Here is a 15,586-nt window from a genome sequence, read left to right as displayed (position 1 = left end):
GCGATATGATACCAGACACTATGGGTCTGCCTGGTGGGGGGATTTTGCCCTTGTGTACCTTGGGTACAGTGTAGAAGTATGGTATTTTGACTTTCTGGGGGCAGAGGTACTCTGCTTCTTGCTTGGAAATATGTTCAGCATCGCAGGCATTCTTTATTAGTGTCTGGATAGTGTTCTGAAGAGTGTCAGTGGGATCTTGTTCCAATCTTTTGTAATTTCTGGTGTCGCTTAACAGTCTGCGGCACTCCGTGTCGTAATCTTTTTTGTCTAGAAGGACAATACCTCCCCCTTTGTCAGCTGGTTTAATTATGCTTGAAGGATTGGTTTTGAGACGTTGGATGATGTCTCTTTCATCTTTGGATAGGTTGTTGAAATGATTAGTTGGACTAAGATTTTCAACGTCTTTGTATACTGCCAACTCAAAAGTGCTGATCTCAGGGGGCACTGTGGATGGTGGCGGGTTGAAGGTGGATTTAGTCCTTAGGCCTGTGACATTTGGGTTCTCATTGGTAGGTTGGTTGTCCATTGTCGATTTCTCAAAAAAGGCCTTGAGTTTGAGCTTACGGAAGAACTCAGCCAGTTCCACGTGAAACTTGAATTTGTCAATTCTGGATGTGGGGGCGAATGATAGGCCTTTTTCCAGTACTGCTTGTTCTAAGGGTGTCAGGGTGTCGATGATCAGAACAGAGAAATGAACGAATACAAGGAGCATCTGACACAAGCAAAAATCAAGAAGTTTGACAAAGATCTTAAAAAATTTAGCTACGCTAAAACATACCCCTACTCTGAAGATTACTTCACCCCACCACCCAAAACCCCGAACGCTTCAGACTCATCGGCTGATGACAGTTCCGCTTCCAGTGACTCAAGCACTGGCTCATACAAACGAGGCGGTAGAGGCCGACGTGGCCAACGGTGGCCTAACATGTGGCAAGGAGCCCAACAAGGACAATACTACGGAGCCCCTCATAATTTTGGCCCCATACAGAACCCGTATTACGGATTCCCACCCATGTATCCCCCGGGACCAATGCCACCCTTCCCGGGCAATCCCGGCCCCCACATTCCTTTTTTAGGACAGGGTCGAAGACCAAGAGGCAGGAGAAGACAAAACCAACAACAACTGCAGGTACACTGGGCCGAAGAGGAAAATCCAGTGAGCTCCAACACCCGCCAGAAGACCAAAGACCAACCGGGCACCAGCAAACAACAACAGACTAAAATCAAACATCATTGGTATTCAACTTATCCAACACGTCCCTGACACCCTTAGAACAAGCAGTACTGGAAAAAGGCCTATCATTCGCCCCCACATCCAGACTTGACAAATTCAAGTTTCACGTGGAACTGGCTGAGTTCTTCCGTAAGCTCAAACTCAAGGCCTTTTTTGAGAAATCGACAATGGACAACCAACCTACCAATGAGAACCCAAATGTCACAGGCCTAAGGACTAAATCCACCTTCAACCCGCCACCATCCACAGTGCCCCCTGAGATCAGCACTTTTGAGTTGGCAGTATACAAAGACGTTGAAAATCTTAGTCCAACTAATCATTTCAACAACCTATCCAAAGATGAAAGAGACATCATCCAACGTCTCAAAACCAATCCTTCCATCATAATTAAACCAGCTGACAAAGGGGGAGGTATTGTCCTTCTAGACAAAAAAGATTACGACACGGAGTGCCGCAGACTGTTAAGCGACACCAGAAATTACAAAAGATTGGAACAAGATCCCACTGACACTCTTCAGAACACTATCCAGACACTAATAAAGAATGCCTGCGATGCTGAACATATTTCCAAGCAAGAAGCAGAGTACCTCTGCCCCCAGAAAGTCAAAATACCATACTTCTACACTGTACCCAAGGTACACAAGGGCAAAATCCCCCCACCAGGCAGACCCATAGTGTCTGGTATCATATCGCTCTTAGAGCCCCTCTCACGCTACTGCGACTTTTTTCTCAATCCGCTAGTGCAACAAACGCCCAGCTATATCAAGGACACCAAACACTTACTACAAGTGATCAACAACATGGAGTTTAACACTGAGACCCAACTTCTTGTAGGGCTGGATATTGAGAGCCTCTATACCAGCCTACCCCAAGAAGCCACAATAAAAGAACTCAGGGACATCCTCAGGGAGTCACCATGGCCCTACCACACCCCCAGAGAATTCATCCTCCAATGCGCCACACTGGCACCAAAGGAAAATTACTTTGAATATGAGGGAACCCTCTACCTCCAGACCAATGGAACATCCATGGGCAGCGTTTTCGCCCCAAGCGTAGCAGGTCTTTACGTCCACCAATTCGAACGCACGCACATTGCTGACAGCACAAACCCCTATGCCAACCACATCCTTGCATGGCGCCGTTATATTGACGACATCCTTGTTATATGGGAGGGTCCACAAACAACCCTGAATCAATTCCTCATCTGGCTCAACGGCAGGGACCCATACTTGAAGTTCACCAGCACTATCAGTGCAAACCAACTTCCTTTCCTGGACCTAAATATAACAGTCAAAGATGGCAGACTCACCACGACAACCTACTATAAACCCACGGCCAGAAACTCTTTACTCCACTTCACAAGCTTCCACCCACGCCCGCTACGGGAGAACCTTACCTTCGGGCAATTCTTACGTATACGCAGGAATTGCAGTGATATAGCAGACTATAAAAAACAGTCCGCTGAACTATCCAAGAAACTGGAGGCCCGGGGCTACCCACCAGCCATCATCTCCAAAACCAGGAAGAGGGCCAGGAATCAGAATAGAGTGGCCCTCCTTGAAACCACAGCTAAAGAGGAGCAGGAACAACCTATCACCTACGTCACTACGTACAACACAGCCTCCAATGAGGTAGCCAAACTCATTAAGAAGAACTGGTAGATCTTGAATTCTGGCCAGAGGCAGTGGGACATACCGCGTTTTGCTTACAAGAGAAGCAATAATTTGAAGGACCAACTAGTTAACACCCGTCCAAAAATGCATAACACACAAGAACCGAACACCATTCTGAATGCATGGGGCCTACCAAAAGTAGCTGGACACTACCCCTGCAATGATTGCAGTGTGTGTCACTTAACCACCCACACCAAAACTCTAACCCTAGAACCTAACAAGGTGTGGACACAACGCAGCCACACCAACTGCAATTCACGTAATGTGATTTACCTTCTCACCTGCTCCTGTGGTCTACGCTATATCGGCATGACCACCCGCAAAATACGCACTAGGGTCACTGAGCACAGAAGCACCATTAGGTGTAAGAAAAACATCAGTAAATTAACCAACCACTTCATCACCCATGGCCATACCCCCAATGACCTCACATGGACAGTCATCGAACAAATCCCTGAGCAGGCATTAGACAATGAAAGAAGACTGATGAGCAAAGAACAGCGTTGGATCTATCGCCTTTCCTCACACATCAATGGCCTGAACGATGCGATCCCTTGGAACTCAGTCACATGCTAAATGCACCTCCTTTAATTCCATGCCCGCACTATTGATAGTGGCAGATTGCAGACTTTAACACAACACATACTCTACCATGCAACAGCACTAACAACTAGTGTCTCACCCCCGCTCATGCGCAATAGACACAAGCAGCACCGCCTATGTGCTAGAGACTAGTGTCTTTCCACCAACTAGTGTCTCACCCCCGCTCATGCGCAATAGACACAAGCAGCACCGCTCATGTGCAAGAGACTAGTGTCTTTCCACCGCCCATGAGCAGACAGCTAGGAACACACCCGGGGTAGTCTTTCTACTCTTACTCCCAGCTACAGGTGCAGATAGTTAACCAATTAGTAAGCATATAAAAACGAACAAGAAACTCTAGCTCTTTCTACCGGAGTACGAGGACGGTGCAACAGGTACAAGGCAGGCTCTGACCAGAAAAGCTGTGAGTATGACAACCTCCAAGCAACAATCTCTGGGTAAGCGCTTTTCCCTCCTTACAGGTCTCTAACTCCCAGTGGCGAACATTATTTCCCTACAGGGTCAACCCCTTACCGCTTCACTCCTGGAAGCATTGGCTGCAAAATCTAAGCATAAGAATGTTTACTTACGCCCCATCACACTTTGTATCTCATGCATATGTGTGATACCCGTGTTTTAGCGACACCACCCCCAATTATTTGCTATAATCACAATAATGGTACCACCAGTGCCATTACACTTTTGCCGACTGTAGTCTACCCACTGAGCACTGTAGATTCGGCACTCTATGTATATGACTATGTGGCGAAGACACCTATTTGACTCTCCTCTTCTTATATGTTTTGTCTATGTCTTCAATGTTGTCGGGACAGGCATATATGAGAAGGGAATCCCCCCTCTCACACTTAGAGAAACACCTTAGTGAGTGTAACACATAGCCTGATTACACTCCTTTTTAACCTGCACTACACTCTATTTTAAAAAGGTCCTGAGGAAAGCCAGATTTAGTTTAAGGCACTGGCTGAAACATGTCGACCAACTGATGGATGTAGGAGGTAGTAACTCACCTCCCTTAAACATCCCCAAGCCTTATTTTAACCGCTGACGGGGGCCCAGTTATTAAAATGTAATTTACCCTCGGGTACTGGGACCCTCGCCAAGCCGTTTTAACTCACACTTCATTTTACACCTCACACTGCACTCTCAGTAAAATACCAGCTCCGCTGTAATCAGGCGTCGCAGCACACCCGGGACACATTAGGTGTCACTGGGTGGGCCCGATGATGAAGCATGCCACCAACCAGGTTGGTGGGTGAGGGCTTCATGAACTCACCAACGAGGTGCCCATGACAAATCTAATCAGAGTCCTAACAATATTGGTCATATTTAAGCTAGTCTCAGTTCCTATGAATGCCTTTTGGGTTAGCATCAGCAGCTGCTGCCTTCCAGAGGATCATGCAGCATGTGCTGAGAGACATCCCAGGGACATTATGTTTTTAAGATGACATCCTCATCTACGGAAAGGATGTGGAGAAGAACAATGTCATGCTCAAAAGGGTGTCGTCCAATCTAGAGAAGGCGGGCCTCACTTTGAAAAAGGGAAATGACGCATTGGGGTATAATTAGTAGAGTACCTCTGTCACACCATCTCACAAGACGGCATCAAGCCCAAACTAAAATTGGTAGAGGCTATCCGAAAATACAGCTGCCCCAATCGAAGACTTCAAACCCTTCTTGGGTCTATTGGAATATTACTCTAAACTTGTTTGCAGTTACGCCAGCATTGTGGAACAGTTTCAGAGGTTACTTAAGTCCAAGGTCCCTTATGAATAGGGTAACAAATCTCATGAGGCCTTCATGGCGGTGAAGAAGGGCATTGTTGCTGCCCATTCCCTGGGTAGATTTGACCCCACTAAACCTATGGTACTAGGTACTGATGCCAGCAATTAGGGTTAGGGGCTAACCTTACACAGTATGTGGAGAGTAAGAAACACATTGTTGCGTTTGCCTCCCGGGCTTTGAAAGGGACAGAAAAAAACTACTCTGTGGTGGAGAAAGAGGCACTTGCTTCTTTTTAGGCGATTAGGCATTTTCGATTTTTCTTGTGGGGCATACCATTTACTCTTAAAACCGTTCATAAGCCTCTGATGTATGCTTTTACCACAAAAGGGTCGGTAAGGACCACTCTGAGGTGGATTTTGAGACTAGAAGGGTATAACTTTAGAGTCGAATACATACCAGGAGCACAAAATTTGGTAGCAGACTTTTTGTCCCGTTCTCCTACTAATGTTGATGAAGAATCTGATGTTGGGGAGTGTGAAGATGTCATTCTAAAGTTAACTAGCTTGAATACGGAGGAGTGGGATGATTGTATTAAAACAGATGAGGAGATGATTTCTCTTAAAGAATACATAAGTAATGGTTAGCCTTTTGGTAAAAGCAACATTCCATTGTTGTTCTGTAAGTACTGGGATGCGAGGTTGGAGTTAAACATACAAGAAAGAACCGTTTGCAGGGGAGAGAAAATCGTTCCACCAGAGAAGCTAAGGGGGAAAATTGTTGAATTGGCCCATATAGGCCATTTAGGGTGTAGTCTTACCAAGAACAAAATATGCCTTGATTATTGGTGGCCAGACATGGACGCCATGATGGAGAACATCTTTAGAGATTGCTTGGAGTGCAGTAGGAGTGACAAAACCCAACAAGCCCGTAAACATCCGCCGTCGCCCTTCGAAGTCACTGATAGCCCTTGGTCCAAATTGGTCCAAATTAGCTCTCAGCATTATTGGACTTCTCAATCTCAAAATGTTGAACGAGCGTTTCATTCTGGTATTGGTGGAATATCACACTCGTAGGGTGGTTTTCATGTGTGTGCACCAAACAATACAGAGGCCCTTATCCAGTTCTTGAAAGGGGCATTCTTTGAAGAATGTTTTCCTGATATCTTAGTGACCGACAATGGGGTACAATTCACGTATGAACTATGAAAGAGATTTTATCTGATTTAAATGTTACTCATCACAAAACTGCGTTGTATTGCCCCCATGCTACTAGGTTGGTGGAGCGCATGAACCGCATAATCAAAGAGTGTCTACAAAAAGCAGAGTCATTAGTCACCCCTCCTATTCTGCCTTGCAGGAAACCTTATGGGTTTATCGCTCTACTCCCAATACCGTTATAGGTGTTTCCCCATTCATGTCCTTGAAAGGGAGGGCTCCAAAGACCAGAGTATCTCCTTCGTGGGTAAGGCAGTAGGGAGTGTGTGTGGTGGATCATAGCGAAATTTCTAGGAGAGTTAGTGAACACCAGGTCAAGTATAAGAGCAAACATGATCAGTCCGAGCATGTGAAATCCAGGGTGTTTCAAGATGGATAGTGGGTCTGTGTTGACCTTCCTAAACCAAGCAGGAGGGATACCTCCAAATTTTCTGTACCCATCAGGAAAGCCAGGGTAGGCAAGCCTGGGGTATGAACAAAATTATTCCACACAGACTCGTGGACGGGTCCACGGTGTGTCCTGTTCCGGAAAGAGTGGAGGGGATGATGAACCTTTCATTCCTAGAGATCTCAAAGAACTAAGTCATCACCTGTGTGGATTAAGAACTACAGCATAATGTGATTTCTTCTTCAATGTGTGTTAAGGACTACTGCATAACATTAGTTTTTTAATAAGGGTTTATCCTCTGTGCACTCTTTACTTTTCCTCATTCTTCCTCCTGTTACTCCCCTCTCTGTCCCATCTCCTTTCCCTTCCTTTTCTCCTCCTTCTTTTCTTCCCTTTTGGTCACCCTATGTAAAGGAGGTGTGCTATAATTTTATGTATAAATGATACATTCCGCTCCCCCTCCCCTTTGCCTCGCTTGGCATGTGCCATGCCTTTATTTGCCAACATTCCACAGCGGTCTCCAGCTCACTGGAACCTGTTGTGGTGTTGAGATGAAATACATTCTTCTGTACTTACCTGTGCCATCTCTATTTGCATCTCTATTCATAGATCAGATCACCGTCCAGTAATAGCTTTTTCCATCTCTAAATTTCTAGGTGCTATGGGGGGTGCCCGTAATAAAGCTCTCTGTCGCCCTTTTAACTTGCACCTTTTATTGTTGCCTTGTTATCAGACTGATATAATGGCACATTTTTTTACAAGTAATTGTGTATACTTTTACACTTTTTAGACAATTAATGAACTTAATCACAAATTAATGTATTTTTCTCTTTTTATACAATATCTGTAATTATGTATGTACTTTCATCTCTTGAATCGTCCCCTGGTGAATTTCTCAAGAATGTTATATTTATTATATGTATTTTAAATTGTCTGTACTTTTATGGCCCTGGTGGCCAAAATAAAGTGATTTGAACTGAAATGATAAATAAATAAAACATTTTTAAATGATTTCTTAGCAAATGAAAATGGTAAATCAAAATTAAATCGTATTGTGTGTTGTACATTTTCCACATAAAATAAATTATATGCATATTTTCAACATCATTTCAATACGTTTTTTCAATATGTTATGTAATTGTATATATTTTATACTATTATTTATTTTATACTTTACATTTTGTAACATTTTTCCCAACATTTTCTGACCTGTTTTACATGTTTAATATTTTAAGATGTGTTCATACATTTATTCAACATTTTAAAATTATTTCCTATTTATTTCTATGAGGAGATAGTCTTTATTTTTAGTTTAATTTAGCAGGCCTTTTTTTGTTTACCACTTCCTTCTATTTTGTAATATATATTTGTGTCCTTTGTAGTCTATTTTCCCCGATCTTGATTGCGGTAAGGTGCTGCTGTTCATCCGAACGGGTAAGTCCTTCTTAAAGGTTTTTTTTAAAGGTTCTGAGGATGGAGGGGTGGAAGGTGGAAGTCTAGAGGGTTAGTTAAAGTGCTGTTTGTGGGTTGTTTGTAGATTCAGTTGTATTAATAGACGTACTTTTTACTAGTTTGCAGTTTGGGGTTTTCGTCAACAGTTTTTGTAATGCATTGTTATGTTATGTTACATTGTGCTATCCTGCTTATTTTATGATGATTTAGGTACTAATTACGAGTCTGGCGGTCTGAGGGCTGGCAGACCCTCGGGCCACAGCGGTCCAGCCATCGCCACACCGGTGGTCTAACCTCCCTATTAGTACTTCAGCAGACAAGCTTACAGCACGGGGCGGCGCAATGTAAACGATGCAGGATGCTACCACCAGGGTGGCAGTTGCATCCTAATTGGCCCTGTGGGACCGCCGCATCTCTGGTGGTCGGTCCCGTTTTCCGTTACGGTCCGCCCACCATCATAATGGGGCCCTTGTTTGAATTTTTTTGTAACGGTTATGCCCTTCTAGGGTAAGTACTAATTTATGTTTTATTGATAATATTTGATATATCGTTTGATAGTTTTTAATATATATGCATATATATATATACACATGTATGTAGTTTATGCAAAAAATAATTGTTTTATTGTTACAAAGTACTATTCCATTGCACCAGTGCCACTATAAGAAAGGATTGTGGGAAACGCTGTTATTTATTCCAGGTAATATGCTGCATATAATGTCTTGTTTGGTAGAGTTAAAGTTTTACTTTTATTTTTTCAAGTTGTATATACTGCAAACCAGAACCCAACTGGGCATCAGAGTGCTTTATAGAGGAAAACTGGAAGTATACCGAAATATAGGGGCAAAAGGAGCATATGTTGCTACATTTGTCAACACAATTGTCATAAATCTAGTAGGGTGGTAGGGGATGTAGGCTTTGAGTGTAGGAGTAATCTGCATGTATCACAGGTGTGATGGAATTTCAGATTATGGGCGAATTCCCTGCGAATGCTTGTTTTAAGGTTTTGCTTTACTAAAGAGAGAGGTTTCTGGCAAGGTAGGTTGCTATTCCTGTATGGCTGGCTTTCTGCACTATACAGGCCAATTTGAAGGCACTTCTGGCTTCAACTGGAAGACAATTGAGAATAATCAGGCCTCGAGTGATCTGTTCTGTTTCTTGATTTCTGATACTAGCTGAGTAGTGACATGTCGGGCTGCTCATCAGGTATGTGGATCACTAATCAATCCTTCAGAGGACACATAAATGCACTATGTTTTCTGCAGAAATTAGGTTTCTTTCCACACAGGGGAGCCTGATTTTAAAGTGATCTCCTCTATCTAGTGCATTAATATTGGTGTGTAGTTTCATATGCCAGACTAGAATGAAACCCAACGATTTTGTTAATTTCCCTATTATTGACTTCAGTTCAGGGGTAGAAAGGGCAGTGCAATGCAGAGTTGGACTGGCCTATAGGACAATTGGGCAGTGTCTGCAGGCTCATTTGACAGGTCAGTATGTGAGCCGGTTTTATGAGTGTTTGTGGGCCTGTTTTATGATCTGTTGGGCCAGGTTTTACTGTTGATTTCCCTGATATTAAACCAAACAGCCTGCAGGAAGCTCAAATCTATACAGTTTTCCATACCTTATAAAATATGTATACACGTCTTTACCAGTTCGAAACTGCCACAATTTGCAAACGTGGGCTTCTTTTTTTTTTTTTTCAGAACAAAATTTTATTGAGCTGTTGAAAAATTACATAAGACATACAGCGTTCCGAAAACCCGGAAAGACTGTGAGCATGAAATCAACAATCACATTGCAAGCAATTCAATCAGTCATTTATATGTAAGAACTAACCCCAAGTCCTCCTTCCCCTCATCCTCCCCAACTCCCTCACCCAGACTCCCCCATCCCTCCCTCTGCACAGCGCCTAAACAGCCTATGTGTAAAAAAGTATAGCAAAAGAAAAACAATGAGTGTGTATTTCTCATCACGCGGGCTCAATGTCCAAGTGTCTTTCACCCGGTCCACCGGATGCTGGCGGCTCCAGCAACAGCCCCCTGTACTCTGCCCACCTCTTCCAGATTTTATAGTGTTTCCGGGGGCAGCCCCTGGCCTCAAAGATCGGGCGCTCCAGTCCCATATAAAAGTCAAGTCCCCTTTTCCATACTCCCAATAAGGGGGCTCTGGGGTCTTTCCAGGCACGGGCCATGTCCCTCTTGGCCACCATGAGACCCAACAACAACAAGTGGCGTTTATAAAGATTGCCTCCCACCTGTTCCAGGATATGAAGAAGGCCTAGTTGCGGTGTGCGGGGTAAGTCCCAGCCCAGCACTTCCGACAAACAGTCCCACACTCCCGTCCAGAACCTCCGTAGACCATCACACGCCCAAACTGTATGCAGGAACGTGCCCATTTCTCTGCCACACCTCAGGCAATCAGGAGACACAACCAAGCCGGCCTTCCACAGTCGTTCCCTGGTATAGTATGCCCTGTGGAGATACTTGAACTGAATGAATCGCAGTCGTACCGCAATGGCCGCCCCTCTGGGAGCCTCAAGCGCCTCTCTCCAATCCTCCTCCTCAAATGCCCCCAGTTCGTTTTCCCACTTAGCCCTCAGTGCATCCAGCGAGGTTGAGCAATGTGTGACTAGTGTTTGGTAGATTGCTGAGATTTTCTTGCTTTCCAATTCCCCCATGAATACCTTAGCCTCCAGGGGGCTAAATTCGGGCAGCGAGTCGAGGTTTCTCAGGGCAGGGGCAATGGCGTGACGGAGCTGTAGGTATCTGTAAAATTGGGTTTGGGGCATGTCGTATTCCTCGCGTAGCTCTTGAAACGATTTGAGGGTCGTGCCCTTGACCACGTGCCCAACGGCCGAGATGCCAATCGCGTCCCAGCCACGGAAGCCCTGCAGGGACTGCAGCCCCGGCAGCTGCCCATTCTGCCACAATGGGGTTTCCCTCGTCAGTCTATTCCACCATCCCATTCGACGAAGCGCACCACGCCATATCTGGAATACTATTTGTGTGACCATCGGAAGCCTCTTCTTTTTAGCAGCCGAATACAGTAAAGTGTGCAGTGTGTCTGGGTCCATCAGGAATCGCTCCAGGGCGTAGGCGGGATCACTTCGATCCCCATACCACCAGTCATTCAGTATTAACAGGTGGGAAGCCTGATAATAGGACAGGATGTCTGACGTTGCCAGGCCGCCACAGTACGTGGAGAGAAAGCATGTGCGGAGCGCCACTCTCGCTACTCCCCCAGCCCAGAGGAAATTACTAAGCGCCGAGTCAACCTGCCGGAACCACTGCAGCGATATAGGGTACGGATGATTCTGTAGTTGGTATATGAGACGCGGGAGGGCCACCATTTTAAAGATGGCTGAGCAGCCATACACGTTTAGAGGCATACGGGACCACGCAGTCATGTCCGAGCGGATACGCTCCCATACGGGCACAACATTGCGCGTCCAGGAGACTCCGTGCATGTCTGTCAGGAATATCCCCAGATACTTAATACCTCCCGTTGCTTCCTGTAATGCCCCGGTCCAGGACCACAGATTCCGACGCTCCCCTAGCACCCACAGTACTGATTTACGCAGGTTCAAGTGAAGGCCCGAGATCTCTCCGAAAATCCGCATAATGTCAAGGACCCGCGGACCGGATCTATTAAGGTCTGTAAGGAAAAATAGGACATCGTCCGTGTAGAGCGCAATTCTGTCGGATGGTCCCGCATTCCACTCCATGCCCTGCAGCTGTGCATCCATCCGGACCCACGCCGCCAGTGGTTCCATGGCCAAGGCGAATAGATATGGTGACAGGGGGCATCCCTGTCTGGTGCCTCTACCTATGGGAAAGGAATCCGACACTGCCCCGGCCACCCTCACCGATGCTGTGAGGTCGGTATACAATAGTTGTAGGTAGGATAAGAAGTGTGGCCCTAAATTCAGACGGGACAAGAGCGCACAGTCAAAGGCCCTATCTATATCGGCCAGGAGAAGGGCCGCTGGGATCCCTGCTGCACGGGCCGCCTCTACCGCTACCTGCGCGCGCCTGATATTGTGTCGTGTTGCCCTACGGGGCATAAACCCGGCCTGGTCTGGGTGGACGAGATCTGTGATGTATGGGAGAAGGCGATTAGCTAGTGCCTTTGCCAAAATTTTGCTTCGGTGTTTAGTAGTGAGATTGGCCTGTAGGATTCAGGTTGGTCTGGAGGCCTTCCTGGTTTGCAGAAGACCACAATTTCTGCGTGCCGCCAGTCCCTTGGAGGTCGGCCACATTCCCTGGCCGCCTCTAATGCTCTACTATAGTATGGGCCTAGTTGGAGGTGGAACTTCTTAAAGAATTCGCAAGGGAATCCGTTGGGCCCGGGGGCCTTGCCTGTGTTCAATTCCCCGAGGGCCGTACTCAGTTCCTCTGCCGACAATGGAAGCTCAAGTCTAGCCCCCCGTCATCCGAAATCGATCTCGGCGGAAGATCGGCCAGGAACTTATCAATGTCGCCGGGTGAGAGGTGCTCCCGGGGGGCGTATTGTGCCTCATAATATCGTGCAAAGCTGGCCGCCAAAGCCGTCGGGGCCGTCATAGTCTTCCCGGACTCATCCCGAAGACATGGTAGTGTCTGCGCGTGGAAAGTGCTCTGACAGAGTCTATAGAGCATCGAGCTGGATTTGTCGCCCCATTGGTAGATCCTACTCTGGGTCGCTAGCCACAACTGTCGAGCCTCGTCTAGCTGCAAGGAGGCATAAGACTGCTGCGTCAGCAGAAGTTGTCGTACCTCTTCCTCACTCCCGCCAGCGCTACATCTGTGTTCCTGATCCCTAACGTGGTCCGCCGCCTTAGCTAGGTCTTCCCTGCGCGTTCTGCGGGCGGCAGCGCACCAAGCAACATCCACCCCGCGAAGTGTGGGTTTCAGCGCCTCCCAGAGGGTCATGGCATTGATGTCGGGGTGTTCATTCTCACTCCAGTAGTGAGCAATAGCTTCCCTCATGTGAGACTGATATGGTTCTTGCTGTAAGTGCCATGTGGAGAGGCGCCATCGAAACGGCTGCCTTCTCCTGTCGAGAAGGAGGTCAAGTACCACCGGAAAGTGGTCCGACAGACCACGCGGCAGTATCGCCGTGGCATCCACCCTTCCGACCCAGGCGGAATAGGGTATCGCCAGCCCCCAACGGGAGGCCGGGTACCTACTATGCCAATGGATCCCCACCCAACAACCCCTTCAAATTCTACTTACCCCCTACCCAACTAAGCTAAGAACTCCGTGGGTACGTCCGCCCTCATTCAGGCATCCCCCAACCCACATCACCCCCTTACACATACATTATGATGTAAGCAATCAAGCTGATAGTCATAGTTAGAAACTTCGCCATCAAAGCAACCATGTTCCATTAGGAAAGCCTCGAGCCCCATGTCAAGGATACGTGAAGTGTCCCGGGGCCTCAGGACGCCGACGCCGGGTTGTCTGCCTCGCCAGTTGTTTCGGTCGCCTCAGTTTGGGAGGGTTGGCTCTTCTGGGGTCGTGATCGCCAGTTACTCCTGCTACGTGACCTCCGGGGAGTCCTCGGGGGCCGGCCCGAAGAAGATGAGTCAGAGTCACGACCCGGAGGGGTATGCACCCTGATGCGAACTGTTTCATCTGTCAAAGCAAAGACCTCCTCTGGCGAATTGAAGAACTGTGTCCGGGACTGGAAGACCACTCGGAGGCGGGCGGGGTACAGCAAGGCATATGGAATTTTTAGTTCTCGTAGACGCGCCTTTGCCGCCGTGAAGGATTGTCGTTGTTGTTGCACCAACCTGGTATAGTCAGGGAATATGAGGATCCTGTGATTGTCATACATTAAGGGTTCTTTTGCGCGAACCTGTCGCAGAATAACATCCCGGTCGTGGTAATTGAGCAGCTTGGCTATCACCGGCCTAGGGCATGCACCTATAGGTGGCTTCGGGAGAAGTGCTCGGTGCGCCCTCTCAACCACAAAGCAACGCGACAGGGACTCCGGGGGGAGCCACCCCTCCAACCAACGGGTCAGGAACGCCGCCATATCGTCTTTCTCGCTGTCCTCCGGAAATCCCACGAATCTGAGGTTGTTTCTCCTGGCTCGTCCTTCGGCGTCCTCAACCCTGAGCGCAAGGCCCTTCTGAATCCCCTCCAAGGCCGCCATTTTCTTTTTAAGGATCACCACATCGTCTTCAACCCCCGTGATTCTGGTCTCGGTTTCAGTGATGCGGGCCACCGCATTGCGAAGATCCTGTCTGAGTAGGGTGACATCAGCCCCCACAGCCCCAATTTTGGCATCAAACATATCTCTGAATTGCGTTATTGCGGCCATGAGGCCCGCATTGTCCGGACCTGGTCCCTGCGAGCCTCCCGCGGCCCCGGCCCCGCCACTCGGCCCCGTGAACTTATTGATCGGGCCTTGTTTTGCAGCGTTGCCACTATTGCCGCCTCTCGTCATGGTGGGCACTGGCACGATGATACGGTGCAGGTCAGTAGCAGGGGCACAGGATGAGCGTTCCTTCCACCCCGGGATTGGGCCCTCGGAAGACGCCCCCCCATCTCCTCAGACGCCACAGAGGTATAATCAAGTCCCTCAGGGGGTTACAGTCACAGCGCTGCCACGGCGACCCCCATCCCCCGGTACAGGCACCAGGCCGCAGAGACTCGTTTCCTTCGTCGCTGATGCACTACTAGGGGGCGGAAGCTCCAGTTTTCGGCCAACCGCACACTCCGTCTGACCGCTGACCGTCTCTGGCCAGCGACTCAGGACAGGCCCGCTAATCACCTCCACGCTCAGGACCCGCAGGCCCCTCTTCGGCTCCCGGGCCTCCGCCTGGGAGGGGGGGGAGGGGAGGACGGTCTGTGAAGTCCGGGGGGGCCCAAGGATAGAGCACCCCACCACACCCGGGTCACCAGGCTCCCGCGGTCCGATCAGGCCGCCGAATGGGAGCAGTCCCAGCCGAGGGTGCTACCCTTCCCCCCGCAGCGTCTCCCGCTTGGAATGGCGGCTTACCCGGCCTCCGACGTCACAGGTCTTAGGACAGCGCCGGGAACCTCTTTAACGGCCGTTCGCCAATCACCAGGCGGCCCCAGGTCCGTCTTTCGCCAGGTATGGGGTCTGGCGCACTCCGCTCCGCAGCGCGCCACGTCAGCTCACTTCCGGCCGGGCGCGGGCAAACTCGAGGTCCCGGCTTCTCTCTGGCGGCACAGGCCTCCCGGTCGTGGGACGCCGAAGTCCGGGGCACCCACTGCTACGCCGCCAAAATCGCCACCAGAGCCTCCGCTGTGTCCCCAGTAGTCAGGCTCTCCACCAGGGTTGACGT

This window comes from Lissotriton helveticus, chromosome 7, assembly GCF_964261635.1.
Source record: "Lissotriton helveticus chromosome 7, aLisHel1.1, whole genome shotgun sequence".
Taxonomy (NCBI): Eukaryota; Metazoa; Chordata; class Amphibia; order Caudata; family Salamandridae; genus Lissotriton; species Lissotriton helveticus.
This window is presented reverse-complemented; position numbering follows the sequence as displayed.